We start from the raw sequence: 13,989 nt of genomic DNA, 5'->3' as shown, positions 1-13,989 counted from the left end.
TAAGAGCATTTCGGCCGTTTAGGCCGAGGCCGAATAAGAACATTGGTACTAGGCTTGCGCTCGGTCAACCTTTAGGCCGAAGTCAAAGAGACATTGCATGGAAGACATCATCATTACAGCCAATAGGCCAGGATTTGAGTTTATGGCTTTGGTTATATATATATATATATATATATATCTTGCTTCAGGGTGCTGCCACCAAGAATGAGTGAAACCGTGTATATGTATATAATATGCCAACTGCATGGCTGGCATATCACAGGTCATCAGGCTACTTTTATGGATATATATATATATATATATAAAGGGCTGCATTATTAAAGATAGAGACATGCAAGACAGATACAAGACATGGGTTTATATATATATATGCAGGTTGAATCATTCTCGGCCCCACTTTCCGCTTGACCTCAGTTTTTCGACCGGTTTATGGCTTTGGTGACATATATATATATATATATATATATGTGTGTGTGTGTGTGTGTAGGAGTGGATGGTTGAATGACAAGCCAAGCTTGGGCCGAGCTCTAGGAACGGTTTTTTCTCGACCTCGGCAATCGAGAGCTGTGGTAGCTCTCTCATTTTCTGCTCTCTGCAGAGGAAGATCACAACATTGGCAGAACTGAGGTGATTTTAAGGCTGAGGAACATTCCCAAGCTCGGCAAGGTATTATTGCCGAGTGCTGGTCCTTGACCGTGGGGTCATTCGGCCTACCATGTATATATATATTTCTATGGCCATTCGGCCTGGAGTATTGGTGCTCGGCCATGGGGTCATTCAACCTGCCATATATATATATAAATACAGAAATGTTATTATGAACAAAGTTTCTTTTTCGGCGGTACAACCAGATTTTGTTGGTTACACACAATTAGTTTCCTTAACCATTCGGCTTACGAGCCGAAGCTCAAGAAAACTGGGGGGCAATGTTTGGATCCAAATTAATAGTTTGGGCCGAGTATAGAATCATTCTCGGCCCGGAAGGCCTTGCGACAAGAATACCATGGATCGTTTAGTACGTGGGCCTCCAAACCTAGGTCGGCTAGGTCATAACGCAAGAAGTCGAGTCCTAATGCAATGAGGAGTCTCGGCAAGACCCGGAAGTGAATCCGGCTTGGTTAAGGACTAGGTTCACAATCCTAGTGAAAGTAGGACTGGTCGAGTTGGTACTGATCAGGAGAAGAATACCTAGTCCGAGTAGGTTTTTAACTCGACCTTGGGGGGGCCGTTGCTATAAATAGAAGAGACTGCGCATCATTCAAAGGCCTCCAATTCAACACACAAAACTGCCATGCGCAAACTCTCTCAACAACTTTGAGATTTTTTATTTTCTCTTTTCGCTGACACATCTTCCGTTGGCATCAACAGCATTGTGAAAGCAACCGGTGATATCTTAAGTCGGCATAGATAGCTCTGTCACCGTAGAATCAGCCGTTCTCGCAGCATCTTCCGTTGGCATCAACAGCACTGCGGCGAGGACAGTTGATTACCTATCCAAGTCTCGGTCGAAAAGGATTTCTGAATCCTTATTGGTCGAGGTCATCTCATCAGCCTTCTTGGCAAAGTGAGGTGTTACAGTTATTACATTCGGCACATTAAAAGCCGAATTTGATAGTGAACTTCGTAAGAATAGTAACCTTGTCTTCAGGTTCGAGAGCCCAAGAGGCCGAGACGTGTTCCTTTCTCGGCCGCAATCGCAAGACGCAGAAGTCAGTCGCGCACCCAACGCAACATCAACAAAATTTACTCCTCGGCCGAGCTCGGCCGACGAGTTGGCACGCCCCGCATTCACCGAAGGACGTAGTTAGCTTATAGATTACTCGGCCTGCGCGCCACGTAGGCTTGGTAGTTTCTAGGGTCAACAGTTTCAAACTAGAATCAAACACTTGGATACTAGCTTTCTCTTTGTTCATGAATGAGTGCAAAAGGGAGACTTACAAGTTGAATATATTGCCATTACTGATCAAGTTGCAGATGTGCTTACAGAAGGTCTTCATAGTCCTTCTTTCTTGCAACCATTGTCTCAATCTCAAACTTGAGTTTCCTAGTTGAGATTGAGGGGTGTATTGAGTGATGAGGACTATGATAAGGACATGTGGCTTGTTTTGATGTATTCATGTGTCACAATCTTGTAAGCTTAGGTACTTAGAAGGTTACTTAATCATTAAGCTACTAATGTCCTATATATAGTTTGTGAGTTATCCTTTGTAACTAACAACAAGTGTCATGAAATCTAATCTTCCAATTTCCATTTTCGAACTTTTCTTCTTCAACTTCCTTAGCATTCTTGATTTGCTTTAGCTGTACTGTTATGATGCACTACCACATATAATATCCTTGTAGTAATTAATACCGTTATACAGATGTTAGTTTAAGATTAGCTGAAATGGCACCACCGACAATCCTTAACTAACACTTGTACAATGCTATTAGTAATCATTAAACAATGCATGATGCAAGTGAAAAAAGTTGTTTTGTCCTTCTTAGTTTCATTTTGTTATATAGGATTAATTGGCAACATAAACACATTATATGTAAAGTTGATAATGATCACTAACATTAGTTTTACGTAGGGCCTTAATCAGGGACAGAGCTAGAAATTTCTTATGGTGGGGGCAACCTAAAAATCAACTAAGAAAACCTTATTATAGTACGGCTTATACCTAATATGAGAATATGGATGATTTCAAATGATGATGCATCACAATCCCAATGTTACAAAAATTTCAGTGTAATAGTGGAAAGTGGCAAAGTGATAAGAAAAATATTAATACATGATTACGTAGGAGAGCTTTTTCAGTTTGAATGACAGAACAAGGGCACTTTTGCTCATATAATATTTAATATGGAGTATATGCAATATGAAGGTATGTTGAATATTAGATACATATATTTTCTTCAAAGATAACGCGTGTGTATTATAAAATTGCAGTCTACAACTTAACAAACGAATCACTTGAGTGGGGTCATATGCCCCCAGTGAGCCTTCATTGGCTCCGTCCATGACCTTAATAATGGGTAAAAGGCTATGTAAAGGTGTATCCTCTTTCTTACACCTATTAAGAGCATCTTCAATGGAAGTCCCTATTTAGGGACTTACACCACCAACTTTGAGGATTCATTTAGAGACTTTAAGGAAATATTTCGGTCCCTAAAGGAATATTGTCTGCATTGGGAGACCCTTATAGCATATTCCTTAAATGTAGGACTAAAGTATTGAAAAATCATTGTTCATTTCATTGTAGTATTGTGGCTGTTGATAAAAGCCAAAGAGCTATCTCTACTGTTGGAAGAAAAAAACCAAAAAAAGAAGCTTCTATGTAGCATTCCCATGTGAGTGGGGTTGTTTCCCACTATGAACAATGGGCCCACTCTTTGAATCCTTAATACATGTACAATCCTCATATTTGAAGATTTCTTTTAGGCATTCGACGAGTCCTTATTATTAAGATAGTTTGAGGACTTCAATTCCAACCCATTGGAAGCCTTTTATCTCTCTTTTTAGGGACTATACAATTGTAAGGACTCCATTTAGAGTCCCCATTAGAGATACCCCTAAGACTTTGCCCACTTCGTTCTATGAAAATAATGTTAACGGCTATTGTCAACATCCCCTTCTTTTTTCCTTTTTTTTTTTTTTTTGTGACACATTTATAGAACATTTGTTGGAAGTTTTTGAGTGGAAATTTCCTTCCATCTCATTTGTCCCACATTGGTCACGTTAAGAAGTTTCACACACTTTATAACATCTTTTCCATGATACAAAGTGATTGTAAAGATGGACCATTGGGAGTAAAATTGGGCAACCTTGGGTTTGGGCTTGGGTATGTGATAATTAAATATAGAATTGTCAAAATATGAGGCTTGAGGCTCTTGGGCTTGATCTTTAAAAAAGTAAATCCATTATTCAATATTTTAATTTCGGATTTAAAATTTTTAACATTTAAACTCAACAAACTCATCATTTCAGATGAAGTTTGAAGAGTTCTGAGAAATGTTGAAGCCACACACCCTTTTACGTTGAACAGTCACCTCCCAAAATGATACCTGTTGTGAATAGACATTTTAGTATCATAAACACAAGCATCTGCATATCAAACAAATAACTGAAAATTATCCATTTTTTCATACAAAGCATACTGAGGGAACCACATTGAATTCGCCAGAAACTAAGTTTTTTGGTGTTGGAATTCTAGTTTAGATCGTTAATCCTGGTGAAGCACACGTCTATAGAACTATAAGCACAAAGTAGAGACGAATTTTTGTTTCAATGACATAGCGGTATGTAAGCCTCGATCTTCATTTTTTATTTGTTCAATATTAAATTCATTTTGTTCAAACTGTGCCAATTATTAATTTGCATTTATTATTTATTAGCATTTTCGAATTTAGTTCTATATATAAATTTATTATTGATTGTTGATAAATATCCAGCAAACATTAAGGCTAGAAAATATGTTACATATAGCCGACCAATTTAAAAGAATAAAAGCAAACTGAACAATGGAATTTATACAGAACGTCGATCTATAAAGTAAAAGAACAAAGCGGGTAGTTCTCATCTTTCTTTAGGATATATGGAAGGTATGTCCTTAAAGATATATATTGCATGTAACCCTTCAGCATCTGGAATACCTCATGTTTTTATCAATTGCCCTTTTAACACCTTTAACATATGTGGACAGATCTTAATCGGCCAATGATGAAAGAGAACAAAATTATTTATTTCGACAGAAATGACATGTTGCGAATGTCTTTACCAAAAAGAGAGAGAAAAAAAAGTAAGTGGCCTTACCTGGTAGCATGCAAGAATCATCCACACTATCAGCGGTAGCTATCAAACTTTTCCAACGATTCCACGCCAAAGAAATAATATAATGGATAAATGACTTATCAGGCTCTCATACATATTCTTAATTACAACATTTATGAGGATTCTCGTTCTATCTAATTACGGGAACAGTGTTTACATGGGATGATATGAAGGTGACGAAACTGATTATATATGTCGAGTTGTATTTAATTTGTATCATTTTGGTTACGCAGGATAAGGAAACCCACACCACACTGAAGTTATTAATTATTTAACCATGTCAAACACTAATTCAATATATGTTTACTGTTGGTTACTGAGAGCATTCACATATATTTTGACAATGAATAAGATAATCTAATTCATCTTAATCCTAGGAGAAAAAGTGATTTGAACTTGAGTACAGAGTTAAGAGTACGCTACTTTAGCCACCTCGGTTAAGCCCACGTATGCATTGAGAGCATTCACGTTGGAGATGAAAGTCTTACATTGTCAATTGATTTGTTTTGTTGGATATGAAGTGCTTAAAACTATTTGTTGAACACATTTTGGCTCAAAGATGGAAGTAAAAAAAGAAAGATATTTTCATTTATTTACAATATATGAACAAAAAATTTTGAGTGCTATAGAGTATAGGATAGTCCAAGGTCTTAACGTTAGATTTTTATTTTTGTAGTTTCAAATAAAATCCAACAGTTAAAATATCCATAGTATGGAATATTCTGAGGTATCCTAAAAAATATCATATATAAAGCCATTATGAATAGGATTGAACCATTAACTTTAAAACTATGTTTTTCGACCTGAACTCTTTTGAGAAGCCGCCAATTTAATCTTCACTTGGTTTAAAACTTTGGAAGCAACACTTTTGGCTTTGGAAAGAATATTTCCAAGAAGAAAAACCTATATGATTATGAAAAATAAAACCCTAGCAAGTGCATGTATATGGACAGTCAAAGTAGGAAAAGTTAAAATGCAGGTTTACAACTGAACAAAAATAGCATTTGTAAGTGGAAGCTCCACAGAAACACAATTGAGCAAATAGTAATGCGCCAAGTAATAGGGTTAAAGATACTTTTGTAGGAGGCGACTAGAGCTATTGTGCTTGGCCTGGCTAATAAAAAATTGTCATAGAAAAGGGGACCAAGCGTTATGGAACCAGTAGAGCATATGGTTCTGTCTGTGATTCCCACTTGCTCCCAAATGAAAAATAATGGATAAGATCAACGTTGTTGTGGCCAAAATTTACAGAGAGAAAGTAAAGGTGCGGCAGAAAGAATATGAAGAAAGACTTGGAGAATTCTGTATGTTATTTCTTATGTTCTGTGTCTTTATTTATAATAATAAGAAAGAAAAAATAACTTGCTCAAAAATAATTTTCTCTCCAAGTAATAAAAGTGTAATAGGAAAAATCTTCTAGTTCCCGAAGGATTCCTATTTCTCTACTTAGGATCGACATGATCACACATATGATAATAATGTTCACAACACTTCCCATTGAGTGTGTAAATACTGAAGTAGTTGATGCGGTCATTGATGAAGCTGTCTTGTAGGCACAATGAGAGAATGCGAGTTTCAAAACAACGGAAGAATGTATAGGTAATAAAGCTCACAAAACTTCGCTATGGTAAAACCCAAGGCGGGATAAAAACTCATAGTATAAGGAGAAAAATGAGAAGTTACATTAATTCAAAACAAAAACGTCTTCAGGATGCGAGCAAGGCTGTCTTGGTATCGAATTTGCTTGACTTCAATCTTATGGTGCTCATGTTGAGATGTAGACGTAATATGCTTGGTGTTGGCTTCTTGTATGTACCATGTTATGATTTGGTCGATACTTGCGGCATTTTCTTTATAGATCGTTGCGGCATTTTCAACGATGGCTGAAAAACCACAGGTACTTCAAATATGCTCCTTTGTACATGAGTGGGGTGGGTTGCATCTAAGGTCTATATGGTTGGCCTCCAACATATTGTGGTGTCCCTAACGTTAAAGACATACCCATTTGGAAACGTCCCTTGTACGGATCAAATAGATAGTCAATGTCAGTGTATCCCACAAGGTAGGCATCTTTTTGAAAACGAAGGGTGTGATTCGTTCTAAGATGCATAAGGATAGAATAAGCCCAAATCCATAGTAACATAAAAGCGTGTTTAACATCAATTTGGTGGTGGCGTGTAGGCGCAGTGCTGCTTTATGACAAAAGATTATCAACAATTAGGATGTTAGATCTAGTGCTTTGAGCTAAGTACAATAAGCGCCAATTGCACTTAGATATTGAACTTTAGGCTCGATAACCTCCGTAAATGTCTCAATTGGGTATACTTGGAAGTAATACCGTATGGGTGTAGTTTGATTCCGGAACACCATCAAAACTATGCTTGAAGCTTCAGGTTGAAGTAGTGTCAATTTTTTTTCATCCCAAAGTCCGAATTCAGGTGCGTGGTAATTTTCTCAAGCTTTCAGGAGTCTAAGTGAGATTCATGTCATCGACATAATCTGCAACTCTAGCAATTTTGTATTGTACATGCAAGAGTATATATCCCTAATTGATTAAATATTCACTTAACGAGTATACCACATCTACCTGAATTATTTCATAGCCATAAAGTGAAAGCCTCAATTAAATCGAAATTGTGTTGTATGGTATAGAACTATTTGAATCAGTCTATGTAAGTCATTTAGAAATTTCCATGCAGATTTCGTATCATGATCCTAGAGATACATTACAATCACATTTATAAGCTGCAATCAATTCAGGGTGTATGAGATCAACCTTGCGCCATAAGGTGGCATTATATGGCACTATTTCATTTCTCTCATTCGACACATATTGTTTCTTTCTAGTTGACCAATTACTTCTACATTGTTACTTATCAACATAACTCAATTCAATATCATTGCTTTTCACTTATTAAGGTAGCTACCATATAAGTGAAACATCATTAATGATAATCTCATTCTGATTTTATATCTCACCCAAACTGGACTAAGAACTTCAAGTCTTGTAGTAATCCGAATTAATCTCATGAAATGGAAATGATTGAGACACTAATCGAGAAAGGAATTTGTTTGTGCCATGTTTCTCCACTTCTAGAGAGGTGAATCCTTAGAAACGAGTGATTTGTCGCGTTTCAGGGTGTGACAGATTGATTAGTTTAACACAAATGTGCTGGGATTGGTTGCTAGGTACAACAATCCACCCACGGGTGAATGTTTGATACATATTAGTAGCATCTCGTCCATTTTGGGACAATGGCATCCATTAGGTACGTATATCCCTGTAAGCATGATTGCAGCTGGTAAATGCGATCTTGCAACTTTTCCTAGATCAGAGGCAGCATCCGGAAACACTCTGATGATATAGAATACGGGATCAAGATGAGACATAGTGAAGATATCCATGATATTTCATGTTGTTCCTCATAACGTTGACGTTCTTATCTCCCCTAATGGCGGGAAGACTATTTCATTGAAGTGACAATTTGTTAATTAAGTGGTATATTGTGGCGGCGCAATTGATACATAAAGTGTACACCCAAAATGAATAAGTACAAAACTTCAAGTTTGTACCAAGTTACCAACTGCTATGCTAGAAATAAGTTTGAGTGGTAATGGGCCTCAGGTGGACCAATATAGCTGCATGCAATATTACATAGCCCTACACAAAATAATCAGAAGCTTGGTGTGCTCACTACCAAAGTCTGTACAATCCTGTAAAGGTGTTTAATGATAGCTTTCTACGTGACTATTTGAGCGCGAACATAGAGAATCAAAACTTTCAACTTATGTACCCTAGGGAAATGTAATAATCATTGAATTTGTCGATGTAAATTCTTTGGCATTATCTAGTCTTCTGGACTCTATAGATAATTGGGGTTGTGAGCTCGAAACCTAATAATTGGTTCGAAGAGTCTAGCAAAGTAGTGTTTGGTGCGGCATATATGTGACCAATGTGTCCATAAGCCAACCAAAACCATAAATTAATTAAATAGTCCGTATTTTGGTTTGATTAGTAAAAAAAATCCCTTGAATTCGTTGTAGAAAATATGGAGGATCTTTAAGGATCGTTATAGTACATAGTCGAATAATTAGCTTACCTAGTAAGGATATTAGTAGCTGGGCTAGTAATCAGCTTGTCCAATAAAGATTGATGAGCATGCTTGGCAAGGTACACTTCTATGTACGAGGCCATTACTGTTGGTAAAAAGATACCCTATGGCACATCATCGATCAACCTAGATGTCCTAAACATTTGTGCCATAGTAAAATTCTTTTGGGATCCCAAGCTTTCGGCCGGTTACAAAGTGGGCTTCTACAATGCGAATGATTGTGATGTAGAACCCCTTCAGGAACTGTTCTATCTTCTCTAGAATATTCTTATGGCTATATTTGTAGGAAGTTATACAAACGATTTCTTTTCCATTTTCTACAATAGTTGCAATATGGTAATAGTTCTCTTAAATATCCTTAAAGCTCAAAAGCGTTGTTTTTGTAACGAAGTGATTTTAAGGTTTCCATTATGTAAAATTAGTATCATTGGACAACATGATAGAGATAGTGCCATGCCTCACAATCTAGTTGAATAGGCGTGAAAGGGTTGCCATAGGGGTGATTAGGTATGAAGTTAGCATATGGAGCCAGACAACTTTCCCCATAAAACATACCTAAGTATGAGTTAATTGAATAAGGTCACATGTATTAACTTGAGTCAATTAACTAGTGTTTCGAGAACAATAATGTTATATAGAACTAAAACAAACACCAAACTTAAATCTGGTAAACATAGGAAATTGTTCACAAATTAAACCAAATTTATTAGGGGGAGGGGGTTCAGCCAATTTGGCCTTCCATGTCAAAATTTTGCCGGGTTGAGGCATAGACAAGCACATAAACAATGATCTCTTTCATTAAAACAAAAGTAGATTTTACAGGGTTGAGGGTCAGGATTTGTTCTTTATTCTTGACGTTTGGGTCTTAGGTGCCTAGGAATCACCTTTCTGGCTGTGATGCCACCCCTTGCCAAGCTCCGATTCTACCATATTTTGTAAAACAAGCCCTAAAGTGGGTGAGCGAGAGACAGAGAAACACATACACAGACCCAGACTTGAACTTGGAAGGTTCTAGTTGAAGTTTAAGGATTTGTTCGGTACTGTCCACTCGAAACTGGATGAGCAGATTAGGTAGACGTTTGTCAAAGTAGAGCCGTTTGTTCAATACACTTCTACCGAAGCAGAGCATGTCATTCGGTACATCTATTCCGAAGTAGGGCAATGTCTTTCGATAGGCTCAACCGAAACTGGGTAACAACATTCAGTAAACTTCAGCCAATTTGGTCTATATTGTTAGATACTGCATAGCTGAATTACTGGGACACATTCCTCTCACAATTGTATTAATAATCAAAATTTGGTAAACTTTTGCTTTCTACATTGTTGCTTCAGGAGCAAGTTAGAGAAATAGAAGGATGAAAAAAATCTTCAGAATTGTACCTATTCATGGACGTAAATGTTTCAACCATGTCGTTTTTCAAACAAGAGATTATCTTGTTAGGATTGGAACGGTTCGTAGAAGCGAGTCAAAGAGCCATAGAATCCTCTTCAGTGAGGTACTCTATTTGTAATGCTTCAGGCATAAGTCTTTGAATGAAGATCATGGCGGATGCTTATTCAATTTTTCCATGCCATTGTTGGCTACAATGGTTTCACAACTTTTCGTAGTCAAGTGGAGTTTCACATATTCTACCCACATGAAGTAGTTTCTATCTGATACTTCTGAATCATTGAAATCAAACTTGTTACGGGTCGAAAATTTGTTGAAGGGAGGGAACACAATTGTGATTGGTGCTATGGGACTTAAAATCTCCATAAGTATCAACATTAGATCTTTCGGGTTCTAAGAAATGGTTTAGTTTAAATAGATTAATCATGGGGAACTTCAGATCTGAACATGAGCATGAGTGTTAAAAACTTCATGTTTCTATGACACTTTTTCGAAACTTTAGGTTCGAGATTAAAAGTATAAACTGTTGGATATATGTCAACAATCTATGATAAATTTATATATGCTAATAAATAAACAGTGTATGAATAATAAACTAATATTAAATAGAAATATTGAAGATTGAGGCTTGCGTACCGCAATGTCCTTGAAACAGAAATTTCGCCCCTACTCACTGCTTGTAGTTCTCCGGACGTCTGTTTCACTAGGATTCAACGATCAAGTTAGAATTCCAGCATCGGAAAACTTAACTTCTGGCGAATTTCCTTGTGGTACTTTCAGTAAGAATGCTATGGATTATTGAAGGAGATTTATGTTTTTTGTGTTATAAATGTCATGCAGACTGACGTATAAGAATAAGATGTGATGGTTGGGAGACATCTCTTCAGATGGGGTGCAGTGCTCTCTGCGTTTTTCATTGACTTCAGACTTCATCTAAAAAGATGAGTCTGTTTAAATAAAAATTAATTTAATTAAATTTGAAATTAATTAAAAATAATTAATTAAAGAATTTAATTTTCAGAGCCCATCTTTTGTTAATTAATTATATATTAGTTATATATATTAATTACCAATTAATTAGTGCACCCCAAAACCTAACCCCAAGGATGAGCCCAATTTTATTCTCCAAGGCCTATTACTCTAATTACTTTCTATAAAGGATAAAGTCTTATAAAGTGATGAAATCTTTTAGAAATGGCCAATGTGTGACAAAGAAATTTCTACTCAAACTACTTAAATTTCCAACATAAACTTCAAGTTCATAAATCTGCAAACAAAAGCAATATATATTTATATATATATATATATATATATATATATACACACATATTGCTTAAGGGAAGGGATCCCCATTTTTTGAAAAAAATGGAGATTAGGTGTGGGGCCCACTCCACATCGAATTTCAACAATCCGAACCGTCTATTTTGTTAGTCTCGATTCATAGATCATCCTTGCAAAATATTAGCTAAATCGGAAATGTTTAAGACATTTAATTGGGTTCAAGGAAATGAACGAATACTTTATTATATAAGAAAAAATGAAATTTGATCTTGATAATTAAATAGGCAAACGGTTTCGGATTGAATTGAATTTTTGCAAGGATGATCTATGAATCGAGACTAACAAAATAGACAGTTCGGATCATTGAAATTCGATGTGGAGTGGGCCCCACACCTAATCCCCATTTTTTCAAAAAATTAGGATCCCTTCCCTTAAGCAATCTGTGTATATATATATATATATATATATATATATATATATATATATATATATATAAAGCGATTGAAAACAAATATAGTGAAAGGGAGTAGCTGCAGGACTCTGGGTGAATGTACAAGGAACGGCCCTAAAAGTGTGAAACTTCAGGCCCAAGAATTTGTGTTGGGTTGTGGACACTCTAACGACAGCTGGGTGTTCTGTCGTTGAGGAAACCGAGGCCAGCGCTGCAGGCGGCGACACTTTTTGATCGAAATCGATCTGGCGTCCATCAGGAAAAGATTCCAAACGTGTGGAGAACTGAGAAATCTCAAACTTCATGGAGATTTTGAAAGAAATCTCGAAGTCTCTTTCTCGGAGACGTTGATGTGAGATTGACGGACTACTTCCAATGTCAGACTTCACCACAGGACGACTTCAGCTCGTCGAATGAGACTAGTTTTACCAATTTCTGAGGAGTGGCAACGGCGAGGGTGGACTGTAAGCAGTCCCAGTTGGGATACCATGGTGTAGGGGTTGAAGACACACAAGACGACATCGTTTAAAAAACTAGGGTTTTGAACTTTTTGGCTCACCAACTTTGGCTGCTGGGCGCGATGGTTTGGGGTAGCCAAGGAAGAAAATATCAGTAATATCGGAAATATCGGTAGTCCGAAAACACGGAAATATCGATGGAAATATCGGGATAATATTGATATCGATAAAAATTACATGGAAACCACGGAAATTGTAAGAAAAACTTGGAAATTTTTATTGAAACTTTGCAGGATGTTTATTTAGTCAATTATCTATTAGTTTATCACAAAAAATTGGAAGGAAATGCATTGCATGATGGATTTAACTGATTTAAGTTGATTATATAGCGAGCTGGCAAACATTGTGAATGTAGAAAATATGTAGTAATTAATGAAAGAAGTTTAAACACACCATAATCATTTATATATAATGAATTAGTACAATATTTTACACTTTATACATTGCATGGTAAGATACATGAGTGACTTAGTACCACATAGAGTTCCTATGAGGTTCAAAATTTTCACTATCTTCATCATCTCTATTTGTAGAGTAAGCGTATTGTGAAGAGTAGTCAGCAACCATGGCAATGGTTTTCAAGAACCAAAACCCAAAAGTCAATAGGAAACCGAATACTTCGGTATTTTTCGGGATTACCAAACAAATGGGATTTGGAAACCAATCCCATATCGAAAATTTCGGTACTTTTCGGGATGGGATTCCCGAACTTCAGGATGGTTTTGGTTTGGGATTTTTCGGTTTGGGTTTGGGACTTTTTCGGTTTGGTTTGGGATTTTTCGGTTTGGGTTTGGGACTTTTTCGGTTTGGTTTGGGATTTTCGGGAATTTTTTCCAGTCCTACCATGTAAGTGACCAAATAAAAAATAGAAAAATTAAAAACCACATGCCATTGACTAAGTAATTAATTGACACAATTTAAAATATAATACCACAAAAAATTTGGAATATGTGCAAATTTGTTTCTTGTAAAAAGAATTCAAAACAAAACAATATATATAAATATAGTAGCATATTATCACAACAACATAAGTGATATGGTGGTTAAGGCGTTAAGGAGTCAAATGGGAGGGGGTTCGAATCCCTTTGGTCTCAAAATTGAGACTTTTCAGAAAATTTTAAGAATTTTTGGATGTCATATCGCGATAATATCGCGATATTATCGATAATATTGCGATATTTTGAAGAAAACTCATTGGATACTCATTAAAATATCGGTAACTCAAAAAAGAGAAAATATCGGCGATATTTAAATCCTTGGGGGTAGCCCAGCAAGCTGCAGGATTGTGGCTGTTGCGCATTAGCTCAACTCGGCTTGGTACGAGCCCACGGCTTCCAACCATGGCTCCAATGAGAGTTTTTTTTCTTCCTTTTTCTTTATTTATTCACACGTATTCAATCCATCACAATAAAATACATGTATAA

The sequence above is a fragment of the Malus domestica genome, chromosome 11, assembly GCF_042453785.1.
Source record: "Malus domestica chromosome 11, GDT2T_hap1".
In the NCBI taxonomy this organism is placed as follows: domain Eukaryota; kingdom Viridiplantae; phylum Streptophyta; class Magnoliopsida; order Rosales; family Rosaceae; genus Malus; species Malus domestica.
This window is presented reverse-complemented; position numbering follows the sequence as displayed.